Here is a 14589-nt window from a genome sequence, read left to right as displayed (position 1 = left end):
ATTAGAACACTACCTAACACCATACACAAAAATAATCTCCAAATGGATGAAAGATTTAAATGTAAGACCAGACATTATAAAACTTTTAGAGGAAAACACAGGAAAAACACTCTTTGACATAAACCACAGCAATATCTTTTTTGATCCACTTCCTAGAGTAATGAAAATAAAAACAAAAATAAACAAATTGGACCTAATGAAATTTCAAAGCTTTTGCACAGCAAAGGAAACCATAAACAAGATGAAAAGACAACCCTCAGAATGGGAGAAAATATTTGCAAACGAAGCAACTGATAAAGGATTAATCTCCAAAGTTATACAAAAAGCTCATGGAGCTCAATGTTAAAAAAACAAACAACCCAATTAAAAAGGAAGACCTAAATACACATTTCACCAAGGAAGGCATAGAGATCCAAGAGGCACATGAAAAGCTGCTCAACATCACTAATAATTAGAGAAATGCAAATCCAAACTACAATGAGGTATCACCTCACACCGGTCAGAATGTCCACAAACAATAAATGCTGGAGAGGGTGTGCAGAAAAAAGAATCCTTTTGCACTGTTGGTGGGAATGTAAATTGATACAGCCACTGTGGAGAACAGTATGGACGTTCCTTATAAAACTAAAAATAGAACTACCATATGAGCCAGCAATCCCACTACTGGGCATATACCCTGAGAAAACCATATTTCAAAAGGACACATGTACCCCAATGTTCATTGCAGCACTATTTACAATAGCCAGGACATGGAAACAACCTAAATGTCCAACAACAGATGAATGGATAAAGAAGATGTGGTACATATATACAATGGAATATCACTCAGCCATGAAAAGGAAAGAAATTGGGTCATTTGTAGAGATGTGGATGGACCTAGAGTCTGTCATACAGAATGAAGTAAGCCAGAAGGAGAAAAACAAATATTGCATATTAGTGCATATATGTAGAATCTAGAAAAATGGTATGGATGAACCTATTTGCAGGGCAGGAATAGAGATGTAGACATAGAGAACACACACGTGGACAGGGTGGGGAAGGGTAGAGTGGGACAAATTGGGAGATTAGGACGGACATATATACACTACCATGTGTAAAACAGATGGCTAGTGGGAACAAGCTTTAAACACAGAAAGCTCAGCTCCGTGCTCTGTGATGACCTAGATGGGTGGGATGCAGGGGGAGTAGGAGGGAGGTCCAAGAGGGAGGGGATATAGGTATACATATAGCTGATTAACTTCATTGTACAGTAGAAACTAACACAGCATTGTAAAGCAATTATACTCCAATTTTTAAAAAATCTCAATATACAATTACTTCTTCCATTGGGTGGTCACAGATTAATAAGATAATGAATATAAAACTCTTAGCTCAGAACCATGCTCATGGTTCTAAAGTGCTAAAAAACATTAGCTACTAACAATTTTACACCTCATCCTAGGCAAATAATGTACACAAATCTTTAATCTGCCTTTTTGGCCATATAAGGTATATATTAAGCCTTTTTGTGATAGTATCAAGTATTTGGTCATTGCAAAATGACATACTTTTTCGTGGAGATTCGTGAGACTCATCGACAAACAGATGAACAAAAAATGTCTCAGAATCTGACTTGTTCATGACTTCATCGTAGCTTATTGGTAGCAGGAGATGGAAGTGGATTCAATAGCAGAGGCAAGAGCACAGAGACCAGGAGAGAGAGAATAATACACTAAGAGGAAAAAGGGAAGGCCCATTTTCTGATGCTGAGCCTCACACCATGTTTGACAGGCACCACTGAAAAAGCTGGGTCATCCATAATAACAATTACCTGGGAAGAAAAGGATGCCCCTCCCTTTTTTTGGCAGGGGAGGGGCAGGGAGGGAGATGGAAAGAGAAGAAAGAAGCAGAAAATTTCACTATACACAAAATGGAGATCAAGGTGGGCCTGCGGGGGGCAGTGCGGTATAGTGGACAGAGCATGGGCTGTATAATGAGATAGATCTAAATTTGGTTTTGTAGCTGGGTTATTTGCTCCCTAGGCTAAGTACCTATTGCTCTTTAACAATTTGTGCCACGCTCACTTTACCTTTGTAATGGTAATAAAAATTATAATTATAAAATATATAAATATAAAAATTATAATTATGTCATAGGGATGTTGTGAAGATATAATGAAACAATTCTGGTTGAGTGCCCAATCCATTTTCTGGTCTTAGAAAATACTTCTCACACACTCTGCAAGCAAGGAAGGTACAAAAATCCTTGCTGAAGCATTGTTTCTTGCACTGGTTTAGTCATTTCTTCCATATGCATTCTTGGTAATTGTGGGAGATTTGTGTTGTGTCAATTTAGCTAAACTGGGACTACATTTCCCAGAATCCACGTTTCCCTCACGTGATCAGTTCTCAGCTAGCTTCTGGTGCTGAGAAGGTTGATGCAGCACAAGGCACTGCTGCAGCTCCTGCCTGGTGGTGCTGACCCCCTGGCTTCTTGGCTGGAGGGTGTCAGCAGCCAGATGCTTAACTCCTCCAGATCCTACTGCATCTCCTGCTCTGAGTTCTCCAACTCCTGGCCCAGATGTGTGTTTAGCAATGTGACAAAGGGGCACCAGCTTCTCCTGAAGAAAACCCTCATCATCAAAGTTTGAAACTTGGAGGCAGTAAGGAACCCATACGGGTTCCAGTTCATTCTTAAGGGTTCCAGCTCAGACTTGCAGGTTCCAGTTTGGCCTTTTTTCCCCCACTCCACAACCATCCTCCCTTCCCAACCATCTGCCTGTGGACATCAGGTTCCAGCACTAGATTCAGACACTAAACTTCACATACACTGTTTCTCCTGTTTCCATAACTGTGTAAGGTCAAAACTTTATGATAAATGCCTTTTAAAAATATATATCTATATATTTATAGATATTTTCATATATTTATCCTGGTCATCTTCTCTGATAATCTGATAAGAACCTTAACTGATACAGTGGGCTCTCTCTGTTCCAGGAACTATGCTATGGACTGACAAAACTGATGAATAAGGTACTGACCCTATAGTTACAAAATTATCACAATTCTTAAAGGAAAAATCAGCCTTTGCTCACCATATAAGAAATTATAAAGTTTCTATGGATTTGCCTACTTTGGACAGATCATATAAATGAAATTATGTAATATGTGACCTATTGTGTCTTTTTTTTTTCACTTAGCATGCTTACTAAGTTTATCCACATTGCTGGATGTTTCAGCACTTCACACTTTTATGACTGAATAATATTCAATTGTATGGATATATCACATTTTGTTTATTCATTTATCCATTGGTGGACATTTAGGTTGTTTTCACTTTTTGGAACTATATAGTTCCAAACTAGATAGTGATAGTTACACAACATTGTGAACATACTAAATGCCACTGAATTACACACTTTAAAACTGTTAATTTTATATTATATAAATTTCATTTCAATAAAAAATTTTAAGGCTATGAAGTTATAAGGTTGGTTTCCTTTAGTTTAAAAAAATTTACATGTATCTATAATTGTTCAGAGTGAAATTGAAGAGACTCCATTAGAGTTTATGGGTGCCAAACCAGTAAAAATTATGTTAATTAAACTAGATATTTTCAGTGATAAGGTCAGATGTTTTCCACATGTGACTCCAATCTTCTACGTATATTATTCTTTGCTCTGCTATTTTGCTACAAGCTTGCCACTGATTGGCTTCTTGACATGCACATAAAATCAATTAGCATTCAGTCTCTGAGAATAATTCTCTTAATAGATTACTGCTTTCACCATTTAGCCAACAGAAAAACATTTCTTTCCATACCACCCCATACATATATAGGAAGGCATTTGGTAACACTTATCAGCTTGCACATGCCAGCAATTAGATGTCAGTAGAATTCCTATGTTCAATCCCTGTATACAAGGAACATAATAGCCAAAATTTCCAGTCCTCTCACAATTTTCTGAACTCATCAATATTTGTCCTTTACATCGGTTAAAGGCCCACATCTGCCTCCAAACTTCCCCTAAAAAGGGGAGTGTATGAAAGTAGATTTCAAGATTGAGGATATGCCAAGCCAGTTCTCTTTCCCTCATGTTTCAGGGAGTACAATAAAAAGCCAGTATTTTCCTTCAACTGCTAACTCCGCTTTCTTTTTGTTGTTGTTGTTTTACTTTTTTTTACTCCAAAGATCTAATATGAATATCACTGTCTTACAGATATTTCCGACCCCATCTCCCTCCATTATCCCTCTCTTGCACTATACTACAGTCACACTGGTTTACATTTGGCTCCTAGATCATGTAAAACTCATCTCCGGCTCAAGACCTTTACAGTTGGTGCTCCTTCTGCTTGAATATTCTTCTCAACAAGGTAATTTTTTCATCATTCAAGTTTCAAATCATTTAGTACCTTTTCACAGTGGGCTCCCCTAGCTATAGCAGCCCTTTCAGTCACACTCACCACATTACCCTATTTATTTTTTATTTCCTGTTTCCCAAAAGTATATCATATATCCTCAATATAGAGGGGACTCTGTCTGTCTAGTTGACAGCTGTTTTCCCAGAGTTTTGAACAATGCTGGAGCAGATAGGAGATGTACAATTAATACCTTGACTGACTGACTAATAAACTAACAGGTACTAATCATGCTAATAAATGTAAAATTGCAATTTGATTCATAGTGGTGCCATCCTTGTAACAGAGGATGATGGAAAAGATTGGGTATTTGTTTCTATATGCATGTATGCATGTATGTATGTATGTTAGTTGGTTGGTTAGGGTTTTTTTGAGGTGGGGAAGGAGCAGGTTATAAGTTCAGTTTTGACATTTTCATTTTGAAGTATTATTGATGTCCCAAGAAGTGATATCAAATAATTGTGTAGATTAAACTGAACTTAAAAATTAGAGGTGTGTATAGGGATAAATTCATGAGACATCTGCTTCTCAGTGCCTATTAAATGTGGGCATGGATAAGATCATCCAGTAATAGCAAGAAGAATAGGAAGAGAGGACTGGAAGTAGGAATGGATAACAATGGAAAGGAAACAGAACAGGAGTGGTCAGTGAGGGAGGAGGATAACCATGCAAGTGTGGCACGCTGAAGAAGGGAGTTGTTATGGACTGAGTATGTCCTCCAAAAATCCATAGGTTGAAGTCCTAATCCCCAATGTAATGATATTTGGAGGTGGGGCGTTTGGGAGGTAATCAGATTTAGATGAGGTCATGAAGGTGGAGCCCCTGATGGGATTAGTGCTCTTATATGATGAGAAAGAGACACCAGAGCTTTCTCTGTCTCTCTCTCTCTGTTTAAACAAAGAAGAGGTCATGTGAACACACAGCAAGATGGGGGACCTCTAAACGCCAGGAAGAGGGTTCTCACCAGGAGCCAAAACTACCAGGACCTTGATCTTGGACTCTCAGTTTCCAAAACTGTAAGAAAATACATTTCTGTTGTTTAAGCCAATTAATCTGTGGTATTTCATTACAGAGCCCAAGTTGACTAAGACAGGGGTGTTTCAAGAAGCAGAGGATCAGAAACATGTATAACTGATTCACTTTGCTGTACAGCAGAAACTAACACAACATTGTAAATCAACTATACTCCAATAAAAATTAATATTTTAAGAAAAGGAGATAACTGTACAATGTGTTAAGATGCTGCTGAGCCTGAAGTAAAATAAAGACTGAAAAGTATTCACTGAATTTAGTCACGTAGAAGTATGGAATATATATATGGGACTTCCATATATATATGTAATATATCCTAAAACCATTTGGTGATATGCCTTACTACAACTTCACAACACTGTGAATTTATGTCCTATTTATATTTCATCCTAACTTTAAGATTTTTACTGGAGACTCTACTACCTAACTAGCTTATTCCTCTGTCTTTTTGTTCCCTATTTACTATGTTTCCTACAGGAACCATTTTACATGCCTCTTTATGTAAGATTCTTTACATGACTCTCTCTCATGTAAAGGTCATTTGTCAAGATTTCAGTGACCTTGAATCGTTCAAAATGTCCATGGATCACTTCTTCAGTTTGTAACACTTACCAGTTCAGACCTGCTGTATTGCAAACTTTAGATCCTTATTTTAGATGTCAACTCTATAGGAATGCTGAGCACAAATGACCATATATTCTGTTTCGAAAATCTTGTTTTGACAAGTTCTGGGGGTTCCAGGCATATGCCGAACAGTTGAGAAACTGTAGCCTCTCCAGCAGTTTTCATTCACATCTTCTATTTAGGTGCTCATCTTCTGAGTGTAGAGGGCATTTGTTACATAGGGCAGTTCCCCACCAACACTCCTTTCCTTATTGGGAGAAACCAGAGATCGTTGGATTACCATCCAATGATCTTTCTTTTTTCTTTGGAGCACTATCAGCCAGAATAGAAGCAAATGTTCCAGTCTCAGTCAACCAGAGGCTCCAACATGGGACAGTGACTCTTTAGCAAGGGACACAAAACAAAAGGGACCATTTCAATTCATTCACAGCAGCAGCAGCAGCAACAGCAGCAGCAGCTCTACAAGATTCTGCCTGGGCTAAAGACTTGACTTCCTCCCTCTTGGCATAAAAGAACAGAAGTGCCTTGGTTCACACCCAGTCTCTATTCCTGGTTTTCTGTCCTCCCATTGATTTTATGATGTCCTTGGTATCCTTGAAAATTTATACACTTTTTTCTTTTTCTTTTTTCCTAACATTAGCCAGGTAGTTTTTGTTACCTGCAATCAAAACATTCCAAACTAACAGAGAGGGAGGTCTTCACATGATGGACCCAAGTAAGAACCTAGTAACCATGGTTAGTGGCTGAGCTGGCACTTCCTGACAGAATTATTTGTTACTCTTGGCAGATTTCAAGGGGGAAAAAAACCCACTGCTTGGCCAGAGCTTCTGTTGCCAGGGACTATCACTCTGGGGGTATTCTCCAGAGAAAGAGAACACTGGGGGAGAAAAAACCAGCACTGCAATTTAGATTGCCACTCCATTTAATAAATAGGGAAATGGTGTTACTTTACCGGTAATTAATTTTTTAAAAAAGCCCACGTAAAATGTCAGCTGGACTCTGTTTATTGGAACATAACAACACATTAGACAAACTTAACCTTGTTGATTTACCCGAGACAGCTAGGCTGACAAATTTCAATTGAGCCTGTTACAAAGCTGGCTCTGACTTGTAAAAATGTCTATTTTGAGTCAAGACTAAGTAGGACTATATACGTATATATGTATTTTCCTGCCTCTAATGAGAGAAACAGACATATGAAAAAGTTGTTTATCCTTTGAGCACCAAACATCATACTGAGTCCCTCTGAAATGTTAAAATTTGGAGCCATTGGTCTGTTATCTACAGAGAGAAAAACAATACTGTGGGTTCAGGAGAAATGGATAGGAGGGTTTGAAATGGGAAGAAAAACACCAATAGGAATGATAAACTGGGTTTTAATGACAAAGTCACTTTGCCAACTGTAACTCGGGTGCTGGGTAAGCTGATCTGACTTCATTAGGTGATAGTCAGCCTCCCAAAGCCATCATCAGGCTGGAAGAGAGCCATATGTGTTAGTCGCACAAATGGACATTGATTTTTCAATAAACTGGAACCCAAAGCCAACATCACTCCAATGATATCTTTTCTCAGGAGAGAGGATTTCTCGCTCACGCCTGGCACCATGTCTCAGCTCTTATATTACAAGAATTACATGGGTGAAGCAGAGTAGAAAACATCAGCTCACTTAAGTCATGTGATAAATGAGGCAATTAAGTCAATTAGATGCACAGTTACTGAGTTATATCTGTTTTGCTTTGTAAAATATAATTTTAAATAGGATCATCTGTCTTACCATACTTGACAGCATTAGAATTCTGTGGGGCAGAAAAAAATGTGGTTCATTACTCTATAAAAACAGTGCCTACTCTCTCAACTGGATAAAGTAACCTTGCTCTTTAAGTTAGAGGTAGTTATCCCTTAACTCTTTCTCTGTAAGAAGGGAGGACACATTTTGTATTTGCTAGTTGTCTGCATTTCTTCAAATGAATGGCTTTTCTACCAGTCATCATGTGTTTGGGGGATTAGTAGACAGAATGTTAAGTTTTTCAATGCATCATTTACCAGATGCATCTCTTTCTGGAGGAAGAAAGAGAGCATAGTTGAAGAAGATTTACGTTACTCTGGGAAGTGTCATTTGAGTGATTTTGTAGTGAAAAGATGAGCAGGCGCCCTTGTCTAAGAGAATTGTGCCAGGACCTTTAAGTGGCTTAACTAAAGGTGTTCACCACCACTGTCTCCCCTTGGTATGCAGAACTTGTCACTGGGGAAGAGGTGTATACATCTACAGAGGAGACAAGGAGGTCTTTCCAGTGACCATAATAAGACCCTTTGCTTTTGGAGGAACACTTCTAGAGCTTCTGACAGATTGTGATGGTCCTGCCTAAAGTGTGTGGACAAGTTAGGACACCAGGAACCACCATGGGAAACTAACCATGAATGAAGGTAATACTGGACTGGTGGACAAGGCTAGATTAGAGACTTATCAAGAAACTGTTTATGAGCCAAATTATGTTTCCTTTGTTTTAAAGTAGTGAACCAACTAAACTCAATGAGCCATTTAAAAGTTAGAGGACTTCCCTGGTGGCTCAGTGGTTAAGAATCTGCCTGTCAATGCAGGGGACACAGGTTTGAGCATGGTCCGGGAAGATCCCACATGTCACAGAGCAACTAAGCCCGTGGGCCAAAACTATTGAGCCTGTACTCTAGAGCCCGTGAGCCAAAACTACTGAGCCTGCGTACCACAACTACGGAAGCCTGCACACCTAGAGGCCATGCTCCGCAACAAGAGAAGCCACCACAATGAGAAGCCCATGCACCACAAGAGTAGCCCCCACTCGCCGCAACGAGAGAAAGCCTGCACACAGCAATGAAGACCCAACACAGCCAATAAATAAATAGATAAATTTATTTTTAAAAGTTAGAATATTTCACATATAAATATGAATTACTTTGGCCAGGACACATGCTCTGCAATTTGCTCAAAAGCCTACCACTCACATATATATTCTTACTCTCCCTGCTTCACTCATTTCTTCAACTTTCTGGAACACAGAAGGCAGTTGAGTTCTTCATCTTTTGCCAAGATGGTTGTGGGGAGAGGCTACCAATTCTGTCACAGATGGAGCTGAGACTGGAAGCCCCTCTAACCCCTCCACATGGGAGTACGGTTGAGAAACTTTGGCTGAACATGTGGAGAGAAACTGAGTTGTAGCCTTGGGAACATCCTTAGTTGAACTGGGTTTGTGAGTTGTTTACCTCACACACAAGGGGTGGGGACCTAGCAAGAGCGCTATTGCAGGAAAGGACAAGGACATTAAACATGGATTTTTAAGGTATGATTGCTGGTCAAAGAATATGTAAATCCTAAGTTTGAAAAATATTGTCAAGTTGATCTCAGAAAGTTTGAACCAGGTTATATACAAACCAACAGTTCATGAGAACACCAGTTTGCATACTAGTCAGCAGTGGCTATTATTGATCTTTTTAAGTTTTGCTAACCTGATTGGGAAAAATTGCTGCTTTGATTTGAATTTTCCTGAATACTAGTGAGCTTACTAGTGAGCTTTCCATATTTTCCGATGTATGCTGGCCATTTTTATTTTTTCTAAGAACTAACAGTCTATAACTATTGTTCCTTTTCCTTTTTCGGCTATTTGCTTTTCCTTATTGAACTGTTGGAACACTGAGATGCTTCTCCTTTCTCTGTTATATTTGGTACAATGTTTTCTTCCAGTCTGTTAATTGGCTTTTAACTTTGCTGTTGCATCCTTCATTGTGCAGAAATTGCTAATTTTTATTTAGAAAATCCATTAATTTTTTAAAAATGATTTTTGTGTTTAATGTCTTTCACAGATAACCTCAGCTCCACAACTGCCAAAATAATCTCCGAATTTCCTTTAATAAAGCTGTTGGTGTTTTACATTTGTATTTGATTATTTAATCATCTGAAAGTTGTTTTATGTTTGCTATGAATAGAAATATAACTTTTTAAAATAAATAGATATCAGATTACCTCAACACCATTTTCTCATTATTTGAAATTCTAATTGTATCTTAAATTAACAGGTATCTTCTTGCTTTTGGGTTCATTCTGAAATTCCTTAAGGCAACTTCCTTACTGGAGATAGGAGGTTGCTGATTACTCACCATTCTTCTCTCTGATTTCTCAAAAAATGATAATAGACACTTAGAGTCTGATAAGGATGAAAATGTATAGCATCTGGTTTACATTGGCTGGGTACTGTCCAGTAACCTCTTGAAAATATAGAACTTCTAAAATATTGTATAAGAGGACGTAGTCTGGTCTGGAGCCAAAGTGAGGTTTTCTTTTTCTTCCCTACAGATCTAGATCTTAGGATTTAACTGTGAGGAGGATGAGATCTGCAAAGCAATTACTCAACCAGCTTAAGGAGGAGAATGCCAGCATCCTAAACCCATTTTCTCAGAGTATTTACCCCAATAATATCTCCCCCTACAAGGAGAAGCAGAAATTCTCTCTCCTCTAAGGAAAAATACAAAACAAAGGAATGACCAACCTTCCCAACATACACTCTCATTGTTTATCTTTCTCAATTTTTTCTTTTTAGGATATCTTTGCACGTTTTCTCTTTGAGATGAATTTTAAAAGAAACTTGTAACTTTGATTTTAAATTTTTTGTTGGGATTTTACTTAGAATTGCATTTAATTTACATATTTATTTGGGTACAATTATCTTTACAGTAATGAGTTTTTTTGTCCTGATGCTTATTTAAACTTTGCTATATATACTTCAGTATAGTCATATAATTTTCTCTATAAAGGTCATGTGCATTCTGCTAAGTTTGCTCATGGGTTTTAAATACTTTTTATTGCTACTGAGTCGGATTTTTTCTCTTTCATTTTTCTAATTAGGTTTTTACTTGTAAAGTGATTGATTTTGTATGTTGACATTTTATCAACCTGCTTTGCTAAAATTATTGTTACATTCCATCTCTCAGACAATTCTATTATATGCAAGTAATAAAAGTTTGAGGCTCTTATTCTAAAATTTCTGTTTTATTTTATTGCCTTGTCGCATTGGTAGATCTCCAGTTTTAGCAGCCATGATGGTGCTAGGCATTCTTATTTTGGTCAAGACTTAAGTGGGAATGGTTTTAATGTTTCATCATTATGATGTTTGCTAAGGTTTTCTGACAATTTTCTTAACTAAATCAGGGAGGAACCTATTTATTCCTAGTTTGACTGTATTAACAATGGTATTGATTCATGAGAAATTCCTTTTTTGTAATGAGATAAGTGTATAATATCTCTAAATGTGTTAATCTGGTTGAATTATATAAACAGATTTACCAATGTGAAACCATTATTACACTTCCAGAATAAATCCTGGTCATTTATATTATCCTCTGAAAAAGTTGCTGGCTATAATTTGTGAATATTTAACTTGAGATGTTTGTACTTAATGTTTGTAAATGAAATTAATCTATAGTTTTTCCCATTTTTTTTGTTCTTTTGTTTTCTGGTTTTGTAATAAGAGTTATTCAGATTAATTAAATGAGTTTTAAAGTTTTTAAAAACATTTTTAATGCTTTGGTAAGTTTATTTAACAGAGTAATTATCTTTAAAAGTTGAATAGAACTGGCTTATAAATTCGTTTTGAACTAGTGTCTTTTATAGGGATAGATTTTTAATATGGTTATTGATGTATTCAATTTTTACCTCTTCAGTCATTTAATTTATACTTTCTTAGAGAATCATTCACTTTTTTGTTTTTATTATGGTTTTTTTGAGCAAAGTTATTCATAGAATTCTGTCAAGATTTCTTGACATTCCATACCCCTAGTTATATTTTTCCTTGTTTCAAATTACTTTATCTTCTCTCTTTTTTCTCTAATACACTTACCAAAGAGAACAAAAAACTCATTTTATTGATTAAATCTATTATATACTCTATTTTATTAATGCCCACTTCTTTCTTCATTAATTGAGTCTTGCTCCCACTTCAGCAGGAGTTCGTCCTTAGTGTGTGCTTTACTGGAAGTTTTTGAGAGCCGCACTACAGCACTGTGAGATTATTTATGTGAGATTCTATCAGTTAATGAGAGCCTTTAAGCAATCATTGAAATTAAGGGAAATCATGTAAATTTAATTACAAATCACATTATCTCTGGGTGGATAGATCTTGTGAAATCTTCTAGTCTAACTGTATTTTTTGTTTATTTATTCAAATAATATTTTTGAACAAAAAATATTCGATTCCCTATGTACTGCCTGCTATGCTATGCACTGAAGATGTAGCAGTTAACCAAATAAACATGGTTCCTACCTTCATAGGGCTTCAGTCTGATGGAGGAAACACATTAAACAGACAAATAGTTCACGATAAACAGACAAACATAAATAAATAAGTGAATTTTAATTTTTCTATGCATTTGGAAGAAAGAAAAAGGTGCTATGAAAGAGAATAATTTAGATGGAGAAATCAGAGAACGTCTCTATGAGGAAATGACATTTAAGTTGAGGTAAGAATGATGATAGGTCTTAGGTAGGCAAATAATGAAGGGAGGGCAGTGGGGGTGAGAAGAATGGCACACGCAAAAGCCTGGAGATGAGAATAATTCTGGCTTGCTCAAAAATTAAGAATGAGATTACACCAAATTAAGCTGTGGAAGAGAAACAAAACTAAGATGTAGGCCCAGATCTGAGCTTGATGGGTCTGTAGCTACAATCAGAAGTTTTGGATTTTATTCTAAATAAGATGAGAAATCACTAAAATGTTTTCATCTGGGGAGTGTTACAATATAATCTACCTTTCCAAAGACCCATCTGGCTTCAGGGCAGAGAACAAATTGGAGCAGAGCAAGGGTGGAAATGAGAAGAGTAGTTAGAAAGTAGAGAGTAGTTAGAAATTGTTGACATTGTTAACATGCAAGAAATAATGGTGGCTTGGACTAGAATGGTAAAGTCAGGATGGCAAATGCACACTGATTCAAGGCATTTTACAAGATAAAAGCAGTATGACTAAGTGATGACTTCTTTCACTGTGGCAAGATACACACAACATAAAATTCACCATTTAAACCATTTTAAGTGTACAATTCAGTGGCATTTAGTACACTCAACGCTTGCAACCGTCACCACTATCAAGTTCCAGAACATTTTCATCACCCTAAAAGAGTCACACCCATTAGGCAGTCATTCCCTGTTATGGGCTGAATTATGTCCCCCCAAAATTCATATGTTGAAGTCCCAACCCAGTACCTCAGAAGATGACTGCATTTGGAGATAGGATCTTTAAAGAGGAAATTAAGTAAAATGAGGTCATAGAGTAGGCTGTAATCCAATATGACTGTTTTTTTTTTTTAACATCTTTATTGGAGTATAATTGCTTTACAATGGTGCGTTAGATGAAGAGAGAGTGAGAAAACATCCATCTACAAGCAAGGGGATAGGGCTCAGATGAAATCAACACTGCTAAAACCTTGATCTCAGATGACTAGCCTCCAGAATTGTGAGAAAATACACTTCTGTTGTTTAAGCCACCCAGTTTATGGTACTTTGTTATGGCAGGCCTAGCAAACTAATGCACTTTCCATTCCTTCCTCCCCTCAGCTCATGGCAACCACTTATTTGCTTTTTGTCACCATGGATTTGCCTATTCTCGATATTTCCTATAAAGAGAACCCTACAATATGTGGCCTTTTGTGTCCAGCTTCTTTCACTTAGCATACTGTTTGCAAAGTTCATCCATGCTGTAACATGTATCATTACTTTGTTCCTTTTTATGGCTGAATAATATTTCATTATATAAATATATCACTGTTTTATTCTTCAGTTGATGGTTGATGATGACTTTGATGTAAGGAATGAGAGAGAAGAAGGTGTCAAGAATGACTTCTAGATTTCTAGCTGGAGAACCTCAATGAATGGATGACATTTATTGAGGTAGGAATGAAAGTAGGAAGAGTATATTAGAGGGAAGATTTGGAAAGCTTATGCCTACAAAGGGTTAATGACTAGTCACATGGCCAAGGCAGGTCTGTGTCCTCCCATTCTATTGCCCTCTCTCTTCCTCTAACAAATCAGCATGGGTGAAATAATCTAAACCATTTTACTGGTTTCACCTTTTCCTATCTTATCAAGTGAAATTATTCCTGGTCATTTCTAGCCCTGTACATGCCCTCTGGCCAATCAAAACGTTCCTGAAACCAACTAACAAAAACTACGAGCAAAGACTTGCAATATATGAACACATAACTGGGTTTAAGTACTAAGCCAGCCACAGTATTAAAATTCAATCAACTAACCAAGTGATCCTTTCTCTTGGTCTCCTGGAACATTCTAGTTCATTTTAAACAGTATTCTTTCTAATTATGAAAAAGTATGTACATCTCGTTTTAAAATTTGGAATATACAGGGCTTCCCTGGTGGTGCAGTGGTTGAGAGTCCGCCTGCCGATGCAGGGCACACGGGTTCGTGCCTGGGTCCGGGAGGATCCCACATGCCATGGAGCGGCTGGGCCCGTGAGCCATGGCCGCTGAGCCTGTGCGTCCGGAGCCTGTGCTCCACAAAGGG

This window comes from Mesoplodon densirostris, chromosome 13 (assembly GCF_025265405.1).
Source record: "Mesoplodon densirostris isolate mMesDen1 chromosome 13, mMesDen1 primary haplotype, whole genome shotgun sequence".
NCBI lineage: Eukaryota > Metazoa > Chordata > Mammalia > Artiodactyla > Ziphiidae > Mesoplodon > Mesoplodon densirostris.
This window is presented reverse-complemented; position numbering follows the sequence as displayed.